Source organism: Tachyglossus aculeatus, chromosome X5 (genome assembly GCF_015852505.1).
Source record: "Tachyglossus aculeatus isolate mTacAcu1 chromosome X5, mTacAcu1.pri, whole genome shotgun sequence".
NCBI classification, from domain to species: Eukaryota; Metazoa; Chordata; class Mammalia; order Monotremata; family Tachyglossidae; genus Tachyglossus; species Tachyglossus aculeatus.
In genome coordinates this window covers 11,390,599-11,406,109 of record NC_052097.1, presented here as the reverse complement: position 1 = coordinate 11,406,109, position 15,511 = coordinate 11,390,599, and positions in this window count along the sequence as shown.

Genomic DNA, 15,511 nt, shown 5'->3' with positions numbered 1-15,511 from the left:
CCATCGTCCGGGGTCCTCTGGCCTAAGAACGAGCCCCCTCCTTCCGAGGGCTGAAGCAAGCGGGGTGCCGCCCCTCACGCGCCGTTAGATCAATCAATCATATTTATTGAGCGCTTACTATGTGCAGAGCACTGTACTAAGCGCTTGGGAAGTCCAAATTGGCAACATATAGAGACAGTCCCTACCCAACAGTGGGCTCACAGTCTAAAAGGGGGAGATGGGGGCTTGGTGTCCCACAAGAGGTAATTCCTCCGGCCCTCGGACTCAAAAGTGGGTTTATAAAAACAATAATAATAATAATAATAGCATTTATTAAGCGCTTACTATGTGCAAAGCACCGTTCTAAGCGCTGGGGAGGTTACAAGGTGATCAAGTTGTCCCACGGGGGGCTCACAGTCCGAAACATCCCACCGTAAAGGTCTTTAATTTCCTCTGCACTCACTGTTTCGGTCAATCAGGATCTACTGTGTGCAGAGCACTGTACTAAGCGCTTGGGAAGTCCAAGTTGGCAACATCTAGAGACAGTCTCTACCCAACAGTGGGCTCACAGTCTAGAAGGATTGTTTGTTAAGCGCTTACTGTGTGCAAAGCACCGTTCTAAGCGCTGGGGAGGTTACAGAGTGGACAGGTTGTCCCACGGGGGGCTCACAGTCTTGAAAATGAAACATCCCACCGTAAAGGTCTTTAATTTCCTCCGCGCTCACTGTTTCGGTCAATCGGGATCAATCAATCAATCAATCGTATTTATTGAGCACTTACTGGGAACTAAGGCCAAGAGAAGTGAAGTGACTTGCCCAAAGTCACCCAGCTGACAATTGGCAGAGCCGGGATTTGAACCCATTATAAAATAATAATAACAACGATGGCATTTGTTAAGCGCTTACTATGTGCCCTGTTCTAAGCGCTGGGGAGGTTACAAGGTGATCAGGTTGTCCCACGGGGGGCTCCCAGTCTTCATCCCCATTTTATAGATGAGGGAACTGAGGGCCAGAGAAGTGAAGTGACTTGCCCAAAGTCACACAGCTGACAATTGGCAGAGCTGGGATTTGAACCCATAATATAATAATAATAATGACATTAGTTAAGCACTTACTCTGTGCAAAGCACTCTTCTAAATTCTGGGGAGGATACAAGGTGATCAGGTTGCCCCACGGGGGGCTCCCAGTCTTCATCCCCATTTTACAGATGAGGGAACTGAGGGCCAGAAAAGTGAAGTGACTTGCCCAAAGTCACCCAGCTGACAATTGGCAGAGCCGGGATTTGAACCCATAATAAAATAATAATAACGACATTTGTTAAGCACGTACTATGTGCAAAGCACTGTTCTAAGCGCTGGGGGGGGGGTTACAAGGTGATCAGGTTGCCCCACGGGGGGCTCCCAGTCTTCATCCCCATTTTCCAGATGAGGAAACTGAGGCCCAGAGAAGTGAAGTGACTTGCCTAAGGTGACAGAGGAGACAGGTGGCGGAGCCGGGATTAGAACCCATGACCTCTGAGGCTCAGGCCTTGCTCTATCCACTAGCCGTGCTGCTTTTCCAACACAAAGCCACCTGAGGCCCTCTTGCAGACACACAAAAACACACAAAACAGACACTCTGTACTATTTAAACCCTGGTTTTCGCACATCTCAATCAATCACTATGTACTTGAGCTCATTTATTGAGTGCTTTCTTCTGTGCAGAGCACTTGGGAGACTCCCATACGACAGAGTCGGTAAATACAATCCCTGCCCCCTTCCCCATCCTCGGAATACATTCTTTTTTGTGCCTGTCGCTCCCATTAAGTTGAAAACTCTTTTGCCAGCAGGGATTTTGTAGTTCCACCTCCATCGCCGACTCCCAGGTGTTTAATAAATTGCTCTGCACACAGCAGGGGCTCGCTCAGTAAATACCACTGATTGATTTGGGGGTCAAGAGTGCAGCCATTAACAAGTCAGTTTTACAGTCCACCCTTTGCCCAGAAATCTGTGGGGGTGCGGGGGTGGTGTTTGTTAAATAATAATAATGATGATGGCATTTGTTAAGCGCTTACTGTGGGCAAAGCACTGTTCTAAGCGCTGGGGAGGTTACAGGTGATCAGGTTGTCCCACGGGGGGCTCACAATCTTAATCCTCATTTTACAGATGAGGAAACCGCGGCCCAGAGAAGTGAAGTGACTTGCCCAAGGTCACACAGCAGACGTGGCAGAGCTGGGATAATAATAATAATAATAATAATAATAATAATAATAATAATGGCATTTGTTAAGCACTGACTATGTGCCAAGCACTGTTCTAAGCGCTGGGGAGGTTACAAGGTGATCAGGTTATCCCACGGGGGGCTCACAGTCTTCATCCCCATTTTACAGATGAGGGAACTGAGGCTCAGAGAAGTGAAGTGACTTGCCCAAGGTCACACAGCAGACGTGGCAGAGCTGGGATAATAATAATAATAATAATAATGATGGCATTTGTTAAGCGCTGACTATGTGCCAAGCACTGTTCTAAGCACTGGGGAGGTTACAAGGTGATCAGGTTGTCCCACGGGGGGCTCACAGTCCTCATCCCCATTTTACAGATGAGGGAACTGAGGCTCAGAGAAGTGAAGTGACTTGCCCAAGGTCACACAGCAGACATGTGGCAGAGCTGGGATTAGAACCCATGACCTCTGGCTCCCAAGCCCGGGCTCTTTCCACTGAGCCACGCTGCTTCTCATGCTGATTATGTGTCAGACACTGTACTAAGTGCTGGAGTAGATAATAATAATGATGATGGCATTTATTAAGCGCTTACTATGTGCAAAGCACTGTTCTAAGTGCTGGGGAGGTTACAAGGCGATCAGGTTGTCCCACGGGGGGCTCACAGTTTTAATCCCCATTTTACAGATGAGGGAACTGAGGCACAGAGAAGTTAAGTTATTTGCCCAAGGTCACACAGCAGACATGTGGCAGAGCTGGGATTTGAACCCATGACCTCTGGCTCCCAAGCCCGGGCTCTTTCCACTGGCGCCACGCTGCTTCTCATAATGATTATGTGTCAGACACTGTACTAAGCGCTGGAGTAGATAATAATAATGATGGTATTTGTTAAATAATAATAATAACGATGATGGCATTTATTAAGCGCTTACTATGTGCAAAGCACTGTTCTAAGCACTGGGGAGGTTACAAGGCGATCAGGTTGTCCCACGGGGGGCTTAGTTTTAATCCCCATTTTACAGATGAAGGAACTGAGGCACAGAGAAGTTAATAATAATAATAATAATGATGATGATCATATTTGTTAAGTGCTTACTATGTACAAAGCACTGTTCTAAGCGCTGGGGACGTTACAAGGCGATCAGGTTGTCCCACGGGGGGCTCACAGTTTTAATCCCCATTTTACAGATGAGGGAACTGAGGCACAGAGTAGTGAAGTGACTTGCCCAAAGTCACACAGCTGACAGTTGGCGGAGCCAGGATTTGAACCCATGACCTCTGACCCCAAAGCCCGGGCTCTTTCCACTGAGCCACGCTTGCCCAAAGTCACACAGCTGACAAGCGGCGGAGCAGGGATAGAAACAAGCTAATAAGGTTGGACATCGTCCATGTCCCACGTGGGGCTCACGGTCTTAATAATAATAATGATGGCATTTGCTAAGCGCTTACTATGTGCAAAACACTGTTCTAAGCACTGGGGAGGGTAGAAGGTGATCGGGTTGTCCCCCGTGGGGCTCACAGTCTTCATCCCCATTTTACAGATGAGGGAATTGAAGCCCAGAGAAGTGAAGTGACTGGCCCAAAGTCACACAGCTGACAGTTGGCAGAGGCAGGATTTGAACCCATGACCTCTGACTCCAAAGCCCGGGCTCTTTCCACTGAGCCGCGCTGCTTCTCTTAATCCCCCTTCCCACAAGGCTGCTACCCTCCTAGACCTCCTCCTTCCTGTGGCTTAGTGGAAAGGACACGGGCCTGGGAATCAGAAGGAGCTGGGTTCTAATCCCGGCTCTGCCACGTGTCTGCTGGGTGACCTCGGGCAAGTCACTTCACTTCTCTGGGCCTCAGTTCCCTCATCTGGAAAATGGAGACTAAGACTGTGAGCCCCCCGTGGGACAACCTGATCACTTTGTATCCCCCCAGCACTTAGAACAGTGCTTTGCACATAGTAAGCACTCGCTTCACTTCTCTGTGCCTCAGTTACCTCATCTGGAAAATGGGGACTAAGACTGTGAGCCCCCCGTGGGACAACCTGATCACTTTGTATCCCCCCAGCACTTAGAACAGTGCTTTGCACATACTAAGCACTCGCTTCACTTCTCTGTGCCTCAGTTACCTCATCTGGAAAATGGGGATGAAGACTGTGAGCCCCCCGTGGGACAACCTGATCACCTTGTAACCTCCCCAGTGCTTAGAACAGTGCTTTGCACATAGTAAGCGCTTAATAAATGCCATCCTTCTTCTTCTTATTCTCTGTACCTCAGTTCCCTCATCCATAAGACTGTGAGCCCCCCGTGGGACAACCTGATCACCTTGTAACCTCCCCAGCGCTTAGACCAGTGCTTTGCACCTAGTAAGTGCTTAATAAATGCCATCATTATTATTATTATTCAGTTCCCTTAGTGCTTTGCACATAGTAAGTGCTTAATAAATGCCATCATTATTATTACTATTATTATTATTCAGTTCTCTTAGCAATGCTTTGCACATAGTCTATTCTATTCTAGTCTAGTCTATTACTCTATTTATTTATTTATTTTACTTGTCCATAGTTATTCTACTTATTTTATTTTGTTAATATGTTTTATTTTGTTGTCTGTCTCCCCCTTCTAGCCTGTGAGCCCACTGTCAGGTAGGGACCGTCTCTATATGTTGCCAACTTGTACTTCCCAAGCGCTTAGTACAGTGCTCTGCCCACAGTAAGCGCTCAATAAATACGATTGAATGAATGAATGAATGAATAGTAAGTGCTTAATAAATGCCATCATTATTATTACTATTATTATTATTCAGTTCTCTTAGCAATGCTTTGCACATAGTCTATTCTATTCTAGTCTAGTCTATTACTCTATTTATTTATTTATTTTACTTGTCCATAGTTATTCTACTTATTTTATTTTGTTAATATGTTTTATTTTGTTGTCTGTCTCCCCCTTCTAGCCTGTGAGCCCACTGTCAGGTAGGGACCGTCTCTATATGTTGCCAACTTGTACTTCCCAAGCGCTTAGTACAGTGCTCTGCCCACAGTAAGCGCTCAATAAATACGATTGAATGAATGAATGAATGAATAGTAAGTGCTTAATAAATGCCATTATTATTATTATAAGCAAATCGGGTTGGACACAGGCCCTGTCCCGCATGGGACTCACAGTCTTAATCCTCCATTTTCCAGGCAAAGCAACCAAGGCCCAGAGAAGCGAAATGACTTATCCAAGGCCACACAGCAGACAAGTGGCGGAGGCGGGATGACATCCGCCACAGCTGCTGTGTGACCTTGGGCAAGTCACTTAACTTCTCGGAGCCTCAGTTCCCTCATCTGTAAAATGGGGATGATGACTGTGAGCCCCACGCGAGAGAACCTGATCCCCTTGTATCCCCCCAGCACTTAGAACAGTGCTTTGCACATCAATCCATCAATCAATCGTATTTATTGAGCGCTTACTGTGTGCAGAGCACTGTACTAAGCGCTTGCTTAGTAAGCGCTTAACAAATGCCATTATTATTATTATTATTTAGCGGAGACAGAGGGGGCTGTAATCCAGCCCAACCGCCTTTCGGGCCTGCTGACGTTTGAACAAAAGATTTCTTACGCTTTGGTGAATTTAACGGGGAAACGTGGGGTATTTATAAAGCTCCTGTTGCCACGGGCCCAGGTGCTGTAACAAACACACTCTTATTCATTCATTCAATCGTATTTATTGAGCGCTTACTGTGTGCAGAGCACTGTACTAAGCGCTTGGGAAGTCCAAGTTGGCAACATACAGAGATGATCCCTACCCAACAGTGGGCTCACAGTCTAGAAGGGGGAGACAATCAATCATCAATCATATTTATTGAGCGCTTACTCTGTGCAGAGCACTGTTAAGCGCTTGGGCTCTTAGAGCCCAAAATGACACAAAGTGGTGGAAAAAAGCACCAGGTTCAAAACAACACACACACACACACACACACACAAGCACACCCCCTTGCCCTACACAACTGCCCTTCCATGTAGCCAATGCCTACGGCTGGGTTTTCTAGCCAAATAGATGGAAAGAGGACATGGAAAACCAAATTGAGAGTCCACGGGGGTCAGAGGTCGTGGGTTCTAATCCCGGCTCCGCCCCTTGTCAGCTGAGTGACTTTGGGCAAGTCACTTCACTTCTCTGGGCCTCATTTATCTCATCTGTAAAATGGGGATTAAAAGTGCGAGTCCCACGTGGGACAACGTATCTTGTACCTCCCCCAGCGCTTAGAACAGTGCTTGGCACATAGTAGACGCTTGACAAATGCCATCAACAAGACAGCAGAATGAATGGAAATTGGGCAAAACAAGCATCGGGGGAGAGAACTTGACCAACTCTGTTATATCGAAGTCTCCCAAGCGCTTAGTACGGTGCTGTGCTCACGGTAAGCGCTCAGTAAATACCGTCGACTGAGAGAGCGATTTGACTGGGCGTCCAACTGATATTTGGGGGCTCTGTGGTAAGCGGATGTTTGCGCTAGAATTACGGGTCATTCATTCACTCATTCAATCGTATTTATTGAGCGCTTACTGGGTGCAGAGCACTGTACTAAGCGCTTGGGAAGTCCAAGTTGGCAGCATATAGAGACGGTCCCTACCCAACAGTGGGCTCACAGTCTAGAAGGGGGAGACAGACAACAAAACAAAACATATTAACAAAATAAAAGAAATAGAAAGAATATGTACAAATAAAATAAATAGCGTAATAAATCCGTACAAACATATATACACATATACAGGTGCTGTGGGGAGGGGAAGGAGGGGGTTTACAAAATAAAATAAATAGAATAAATATGTGCAAATAAAGTAAATGAATAGAGCAATAAATACGTACAAACATATAGCACTTAGTACAGTGCTCTGCACACAGTAAGCGCTCAATAAATACGATTGATTGATTGATTGATATAAACATATATACAGGCGCTGTGGGGAGGGGAAGGAGGGGGCACAGTCTGGGAAGGCCTCCTGGAAGAGGAGGTCAAGAGCTTCTGCGTGAGAAATGGCCTGATCTCTTGATTTTCCCAATTATTCAGATGCCCAAACCCTGCTTGGCCGTGGAGAGAAGCAGCATACTTACTGGGCGCCAGGCACTGTTCTAAGCGCTGGGGTAGATGCAGGCCGGTCAGGTCAATCAATCAATCAATCAATCATATTTATTGAGCGCTTACTGTGTGCAGAGCACTGTCCTAAGCACTTGGGAAGTCCAAGTTGGCAACATCTAGAGACGGTCCCTACCCGACAGCGGGCTCACAGTCTAGAAGGGGGAGACAGAGAACAAAACCAAACATATTAACAAAATAAAATAAATAGAATAGATATGTACAAGTAAAATAAATAAATAGAATAATAAACAAATAAATAGAGTAATAGAGTTAGACACAGTCCCTGTCCCACATGGGGCTCACGGCCTTAATCCCCATTTTACAGATGAGGGAACCGAGGCCCAGAGAAGTGAAGTGACTTGCCCAAAGTCACCCAGCTGACAAGTGGCAGAGCCGGGATTCGAACCCACGACCTCTGACTCCCAAGCTCTTCACACAGCTAGCACTCAATAAATACGATTGAATGAACGCATGAATCATCTTGTAGCCCCCTCAGGGCTTAGAACAGTGCTGTACACATAGTAAGCGCTTAACATTCATTCATTCAGTCAGTCGTATTTATCGAGCGCTTACTGTGTGCAGAGCACTGCACTAAGCGATTGGGAAGTACAAGTTGGCAACATATGAAGACGGTCCCTACCCAACGGAAAAGCAGCATGGCTCAGTGGAAATAGCCCGGGCTTTGGAGTCAGAGGTCATGGGTTCAAATCCTGACTCTGCCAATTGTCAGCTGTGTAACTTTGGGCAAGTCGCTTAACTTCTCTGTGCTTCAGTTCCCTCATCTGTAAAATGGGGATAAAGACTGTGAGCCCCACGTGGGACAACCTGATCACCCTGCAACCTCCCCAGCGCCTAGAACAGTGTTTTTGCACATAGTAAGCGCTTAATAAATGCCATCATTTTTATGATTATTACTATTAGAAATGCCATCATTTTTTTTTCTCTGTATCTCAGTTCTCCCTCCTAGTTAGATTGTGAGCCCCGTGCAGAACAAGATTGTGTCCAACCTAACTCAGTTGTATCTACCCCAGTGTTTAGAATAGTGTTTGACACATAGTAAACACTTAACAAATGCCACCAAAAAAAAAAAAAAAAGGCTTTCTGGAGCTAGAGAAGGGGGGATGTTCCCTACTTCCTTCCTCTTTCTCTTTCCCTTTGCTTCCCACCTCCTCCTTTTCTTTCTTTTCCTCCTCCTCCTTTTTCTCTTTTTTTCCTCTTTTTCCTCCACCTCCTCCTCTCCTTCATCCTCCTCCTCCTCCTTCTATTTTTCTTTATCTCCTCCTCTTCCCTCCTCATTTCTATCCTCCCGCTTCCCAATCAACTCTGTCGACCACCTCCGTTTCCTTTTTCCTGGCTGAGCTCTCCCGGTTGGCCCAAATTCCATTGTTTTCCCCCCCATCGGGGAAATGACAAATCTCTTGGTGATGCCAGGAAAGAAAGGATAACAAAAGCAACCGGGAAAAGGGGAAAAGGGCCCTGGGGTTTGAAAGCAGTCCATGGAGCCTCCCAACTTTGCTCCCAATCAGTGACTTCATCTTGGCCAAGAGAAACAGTGAGCTGAGCGTTGTTATCTGCCACATGGGTCAGGGATAGGGGCCCGGTTTCCATGAATCCTGAACTCTGGCCCCGCGATCAATCACTCAATCGTATTTATTGAGCGCTTACTGTGTGCAGAGCACTGTACTAAGCGCTTGGGAAGTCCAAGTTGGCAACCAAAAGCTGTCCAGTGTTTGTACATTAATCATTTTTTCCACTTTCCCTTTTCTAGCTCTTACCATTTGCTTCAATACTTGCCCTCCTGCTCCCTCCGACTGTAAACAATTCATTCTTTCAATCGTATTTATTCATTCATTCATTCAATCGTATTTATTGAGCGCTTACTGTGGGCAGAGCACTGTACTAAGCGCTTGGGAAGTCCAAGTTGGCGACATATAGAGACGGTCCCTACCCGACAGCGGGCTCACAGTCTAGAAGGGGGAGCCGGACAACAAAACATATTAACAAATTAAAATAAATAGAATAAATATGTACATGTAAAATAAGTAGTGATAAATATGTACAAACATAATCATTCATTCAGTCGTAGTTATTGAGCGCTTACTGTGTGCAGAGCACTGTACTAAGCGCTTGGGAAGTCCAAGTTGGCAACACCTAGAGACGGTCCCTACCCAGCAGCGGGCTCACAGTCTAGAAGGGGGAGACAGACAACAAAACAAAACATATTCACAAAATAAAACAAATAGAATAAATATGTACAAGTAAAATAGAGTAATAAATATGTACAAACATAATCATTCATTCAGTCGTAGTTATTGAGCGCTTACTGTGTGCAGAACACTGTACTAAGTACTTGGGAAGTCCAAGTTGGCAACCTATAGAGACGGTCCCTACCCAACAGTGGGCTAAAAGTCTAGAAGGGGGAGACAAACAACAAAACAAGACATATTAACAAAATAAAATAAGTAGAATAAATATGTACAAATAAAATAGAGTAATAAATGTGTACAAACATATATACATATATAGAGGTGCTGTGGGGAGGGGAAGGAGGTAAGGCGGGGGGAGGAGGGGGAGAGGAAGGAGGGGGCTCAGTCTGGGAAGGCCTCCTGGAGGAGGTGAGCTATCATTTATTCATTCATTCAATCATATTTATTGAGCACTTACTGTGTGCAGAGCACTGTACTAAGCGTTTGGGAAGTCCAAGTCGGTGACATATAGAGACGGTCCCTACCCAACAGTGGGCTTACAGTCTAGAAGGGGGAAACGGACAACAAAACAAAACATGCGGACGGGTGTCCAGTCGTCAGAAGAAATAGAAATAAAGCTAGATGCACATCATGAACAAAATAAATCAAATAGTCAATATGTACCAGTCAAATAGAGTAATAAATCTGTCCAAACATCTATACAGGTGCTGTGGGGAGGGGAAGGAGGTAGGGCGGGGGGGATGGGGAGGAGGAGAGGAAAAAGGGGGCTCAGTCTGGGAAGGCCTCCTGGAGGAGGTGAGCTTAGGGGGTACAAGTCGGTAGAAACCTCTCTCCCAGGATATATTAAGCTCCTTGAGGTCACTGTGTCCACCAAATCTGCTCTGCCCCAGCGCTTAGGACAGTGCCTGACGTGAGCCCATTGTTGGGTAGGGATTGTCTCTATTTGTTGCCCACTTGTACTTCCCAAGCGCTTAGTACAGTGCTCTGCACACAGTAGGTGCTCAATAAATATGACTGATTGAATGAATGGACTGTGAGCCCACTGTTGGGTAGGGACTGTCTCTATTTGTTGCCAACTTGTACTTCCCAAGCGCTTAGTACAGTGCTCTGCACACAATAAGCGCTCAATAAATACGACTGAATGAATGAATGGACTGGGATCCCGCTGTTGGGTAGGGACCGTCTCTAGATGTTGCCAACTTGGACTTCCCAAGTGCTTAGTACAGTGCTCTGCACACAGTGAGCGCTCAATAAATATGACTGAATGAATGAATGGACTGTGAGCCCACTGTTGGGTAGGGACCGTCTCTAGATGTTGCCAACTTGGACTTCCCAAGTGCTTAGTACAGTGCTCTGCACACAGTAAGCCCTCAATAAATACGATCGAATGAATGAATGAATAACAAGCTCTTAAAAAATAACATGATTATTATCTCTTTATTCTGATGACTTAAGCACATAGTAAGTGCTTAATAAATGCCATTATTATTATTATTATTATTATTATTCAGTTCCCTTAACAGTGTTTTGCACCTAGTAAGTGCTTAATAAATGCCATTATTATTATTATTCAGTTCCCTTAACAGTGCTTTGCACCTAGTAAGTGCTTAATAAATGCCATTATTATTATTATTCAGTTCCCTTAACAGTGCTTTGCACCTAGTAAGTGCTTAATAAATACCATTATTATTATTATTATTATTCAGTTCCCTTAACAGTACTTTGCACCTAGTAAGTGCTTAATAAATGCCATTATTATTATTATTATTATTATTATTATTATTCAGTTTCCTTACCAGGAAAATGGGGATTCATCACCTGTTCTCCTTCCTCTGAGCCCCATGTGGGACCTGATTATCTTGTATTTTATACAGCATTTTATACAGCGCTGGGCACATAGTGAGCGCTTAACAAATACCAAAATCATTACTTTATACAGGACACCACCCCAACACTTAGCACAGTGCCTGGCACATAGTAAGTGCTTAACAAATAGCACAATTATTAAAAATAGGACAAAAACACACGCTTACAAATATCACAATCATTACTTTGTTCAGGACACCACCCCAACATTTAGCACAGTGCCTGGCACATAGTAAGTGCTTAACAAATACCACAATTATTAAAAATAGGACAAAAACACACGCTTACAAATACCACAATCATTACTTTGTTCAGGGCACCACCCCAACAGTTAGCACAGTGCCTGGCACATAGTAAGTGCTTAACAAATAGCACAATTATTAAAAATAGGACAAAAACACACAGGCTTAACAAAATACCACAATCATTACTTTGTTCAGGGCACCACCCCAACACTTAGTACAGTGCTAAAAATAGGACAAAAACACACTCGCTTAACAAATACCACAATCATTACTTTGTTCAGGGCACCACCCCACCACTTAGCACAGTGCCTGGCACATAGTTAGTGCTTAACAAATAGCACAATTATTAAAAATAGGACAAAAACACACGCTTACAAATACCACAATCATTACTTTGTTCAGGGCACCACCCCAACACTTAGCACAGTGCCTGGCACATAGTAAGTGTTTAACAAATAGCACAATTATTAAAAATAGGACAAAAACACACGCTTACAAATACCACAATCATTACTTTGTTCAGGGCACCACCCAAACACTTTGTACAGTGCCTGGCACATAGTAAGTGCTTAGCAAATACCACAATTATTAAAAATTGGACAAAAACACACATTTACAAATACCACAATCATTACTTTGTTCAGGGCACCACCCCAACACTTAGTACAATGCCTGGCACATAGTAAGTGCTTAACAAATAGCACAATTATTAAAAATAGGACAAAAACACACGCTTACAAATCCCACTGTAATTACTTTGTTCAGGGCACCACCCCAACACTTAGCACAGTGCCCGGCACATAGTAAGTGCTTAACAAATACCACATTTATTAAGAATTGGACAAAAACACACGCTTACAAATACCACAATCATTACTTTGTTCAGGGCACCACCCCAACACTTAGCACAGTGCCTGGCACATAGTAAGTGCTTAACAAATAGCACAATTATTAAAAATAGGACAAAAACACACAGGCTTAACAAATACCACAATCATTACTTTGTTCAGGGCACCGCCCCAACACTTAGCACAGTGCCTAGCACATAGTAAGCGCTTAACAAATACCACAATTATTAAAAATAGGACAAAAACACATGCTTACAAATACCCCAATCATTAATTTGTTCAGGGCATTCATTCATTCATTCATTCAATCGTATTTATTGAGCGCTTACTGTGTACCACCCCAACACTTAGTACAGTGCCTGGCACATAGTAAGCGCTTAACAAATACCACAATTATTAAAAATAGGAGAAAAACACACAGAAACATGAAGAAACAAAAGCGGTATTACAGCAAAGCAGGCGCATATGGTGAGAAAAAAGTCAAACAACAGTACAGAGCACTGTACTAAGCGCTTGGGAGAGTACAATTCAGTTACTATCAGATCCGATACCTGCCCTCAAATAGCTTCCGATCTATTCGGGGAGACGGACACTAAAATAAATTATAGGTAGGGGAAGTCAGCAGAGTTTAAAGAAATGGACATGTGTGCCACAATGTGGGGTAAGTGTGAGTACCAAGTGTTTGGGTGATGCAGAAGGACCAAAATACTCATTATGGTACTTGTTGAGCGCTTACTATGTGCCAAACACTGTTCTAAGCATTCATTCATTCATTCAGTCGTATTTATTGAGCGCTTACTATGTGCAGAGCACTGTTCTAAGCGCTGGGGGGGATACAAGGAGGTCAGGTTGCCCCACGTGGGGCTCACAGTCTTCATCCCCATTTTACAGATGAGGGAACTGAGGCCCAGAGAAGTGAAGTGACTTGCTCAAAGTCACACGGCTGACAATTGGCAGAGCGGGATTCGAACCCATGACCTCTGACTCCAAAGCCCGGGCTCTTTCCACTGAGCAATTATAATAATAATAATAATAATGGCATTTATTAAGCGCTTACTATGTGCATAGCACTGTTCTAAGCGCTGGGGTTACCAGGTGATCAGGTTGTCCCACGTGGGGCTCACAGTCTTCATCCCCATTTTACAGATGAGGGAACTGAGGCACAGAGAAGTGAAGGGGCTTGCCCAAAGTCACACAGCTGACAGTTGGCAGAGCTGGGATTCAAACCCATGACCTCTGACTCCAAAGCCCGGGCTCTTTCCACCGAGCCACGCTGCTTCTCCTATTTATTTATATTACTGCTCATTTACTTGTTTTGCTGTGTATATCACTATAATTCTATTTATACTGATGCCTGTTTACTTATTTTGCTGTGTATATAGCTATAATTTTATTTATTTATACTGATGTCTGTTTACTTGTTTTGATGTCTTTCTCCCCCTTTCTAGACGGTAAGCCTGGTATGGGCAGGGATTGTTTCTCTTTAATATTATATTATATTATATTATATTATTATATTATATTATATTATATTATATTATATTATATTATATTATATTGTATTATATTATATTATATTATTATATTGTTGCCAACTTGTACTTCCCAAGCGCTTCGTACAGTGCTCTGCACACAGTAAGTGCTCAATAAATACGATTGAATGAATGAGTATTATTATATTATCATTATAATAGATAATGATGGTATTTGTTAAGCACTTACTTTGTGCAAAGCACTGTTCTAAACACTGGGGAGGGTTACAAGGTGATCAGGCTGTCCCACGGGGGGCTCCCAGTCTTCATCCCCATTTTACAGATGAGGGAACTGAGGCCCAGAGAAGTGAAGTGGCTTGCCCAAAGTCACACAGCTGACAATTGGCGGAGCCGGGATTGGAACCCATGACCTCTGACTCCAAAGCCCGGGCTCTTTCCACTTTCCAAGCGCTTAGTACAGTGCTCTGCACACAGCAAGCGCTCAATAAAAATGATGAATAATGAATAAATGAATGAATGCTAAATAAATAAATAAATACACAATATCTATTATATATAAATAATAAACAAATAATAAATAATTAGTATTTATTATGCATATAAATAAATATAATAATAATAAATAAATACATAAATAATGAATGAATAAAGTGTATGACCAGGTTTGGAGGTGGTGGGAGAGTGGGTGCGGGGTTGCACTGATGGGACCCCTGAATGATTGCCTGTCGATCAATGGTATTTATTGAGCACATACCACGTGCAGAGCGCTGTACTAAGTGCCTGGGAGAGTCCACTACAACAGAGTTGTTGCGCCGATGGGACCCCTGAATGAATGCCTGTCGTCAATGGTATTTATTGAGCACATACCGCGTGCAGAGCACTGTACTAAGTGCCTGGGAGAGTCCACTACAACAGAGTTGTTGCGCTGATGGGACCCCTGAATGATTGCCTGTCAGTCAATGGTATTTATTGAGCACATACCGCATGCAGAGCGCTGTACTAAGTGCCTGGGAGAGTCCACTACAACAGAGTTGTTGCGCCGATGGGACCCCTGAACGATTGCCTGTCAATCAGTGGTATTTATTGAGCACATACCGCGTGCAGAGCGCTGTACTAAGTGCCTGGGAGAGTCCACTACATCAGATTTGTTGCACTGATGGGACCCCTGAATGACTGCCTGTCGATCAGTGGTATTTATTGAGCACATACCGCGTGCAGAGCGCTGTACTAAGTGCCTGGGAGAGTCCACTACAACAGAGTTGTTGCGCCGATGGGACCCCTGAATGAATGCCTGTCGTCAATGGTATTTATTGAGCACATACCGCGTGCAGAGCGCTGTACTAAGTGCCTGGGAGAGTCCACTACAACAGAGTTGTTGCGCTGATGGGACCCCTGAATGATTGCCTGTCAGTCAATGGTATTTATTGAGCACATACCGCGTGCAGAGCGCTGTACTAAGTGCCTGGGAGAGTCCACTACAACAGAGTTGTTGCGCCGATGGGACCCCTGAACGATTGCCTGTCAATCAGTGGTATTTATTGAGCACATACCGCGTGCAGAGCGCTGTACTA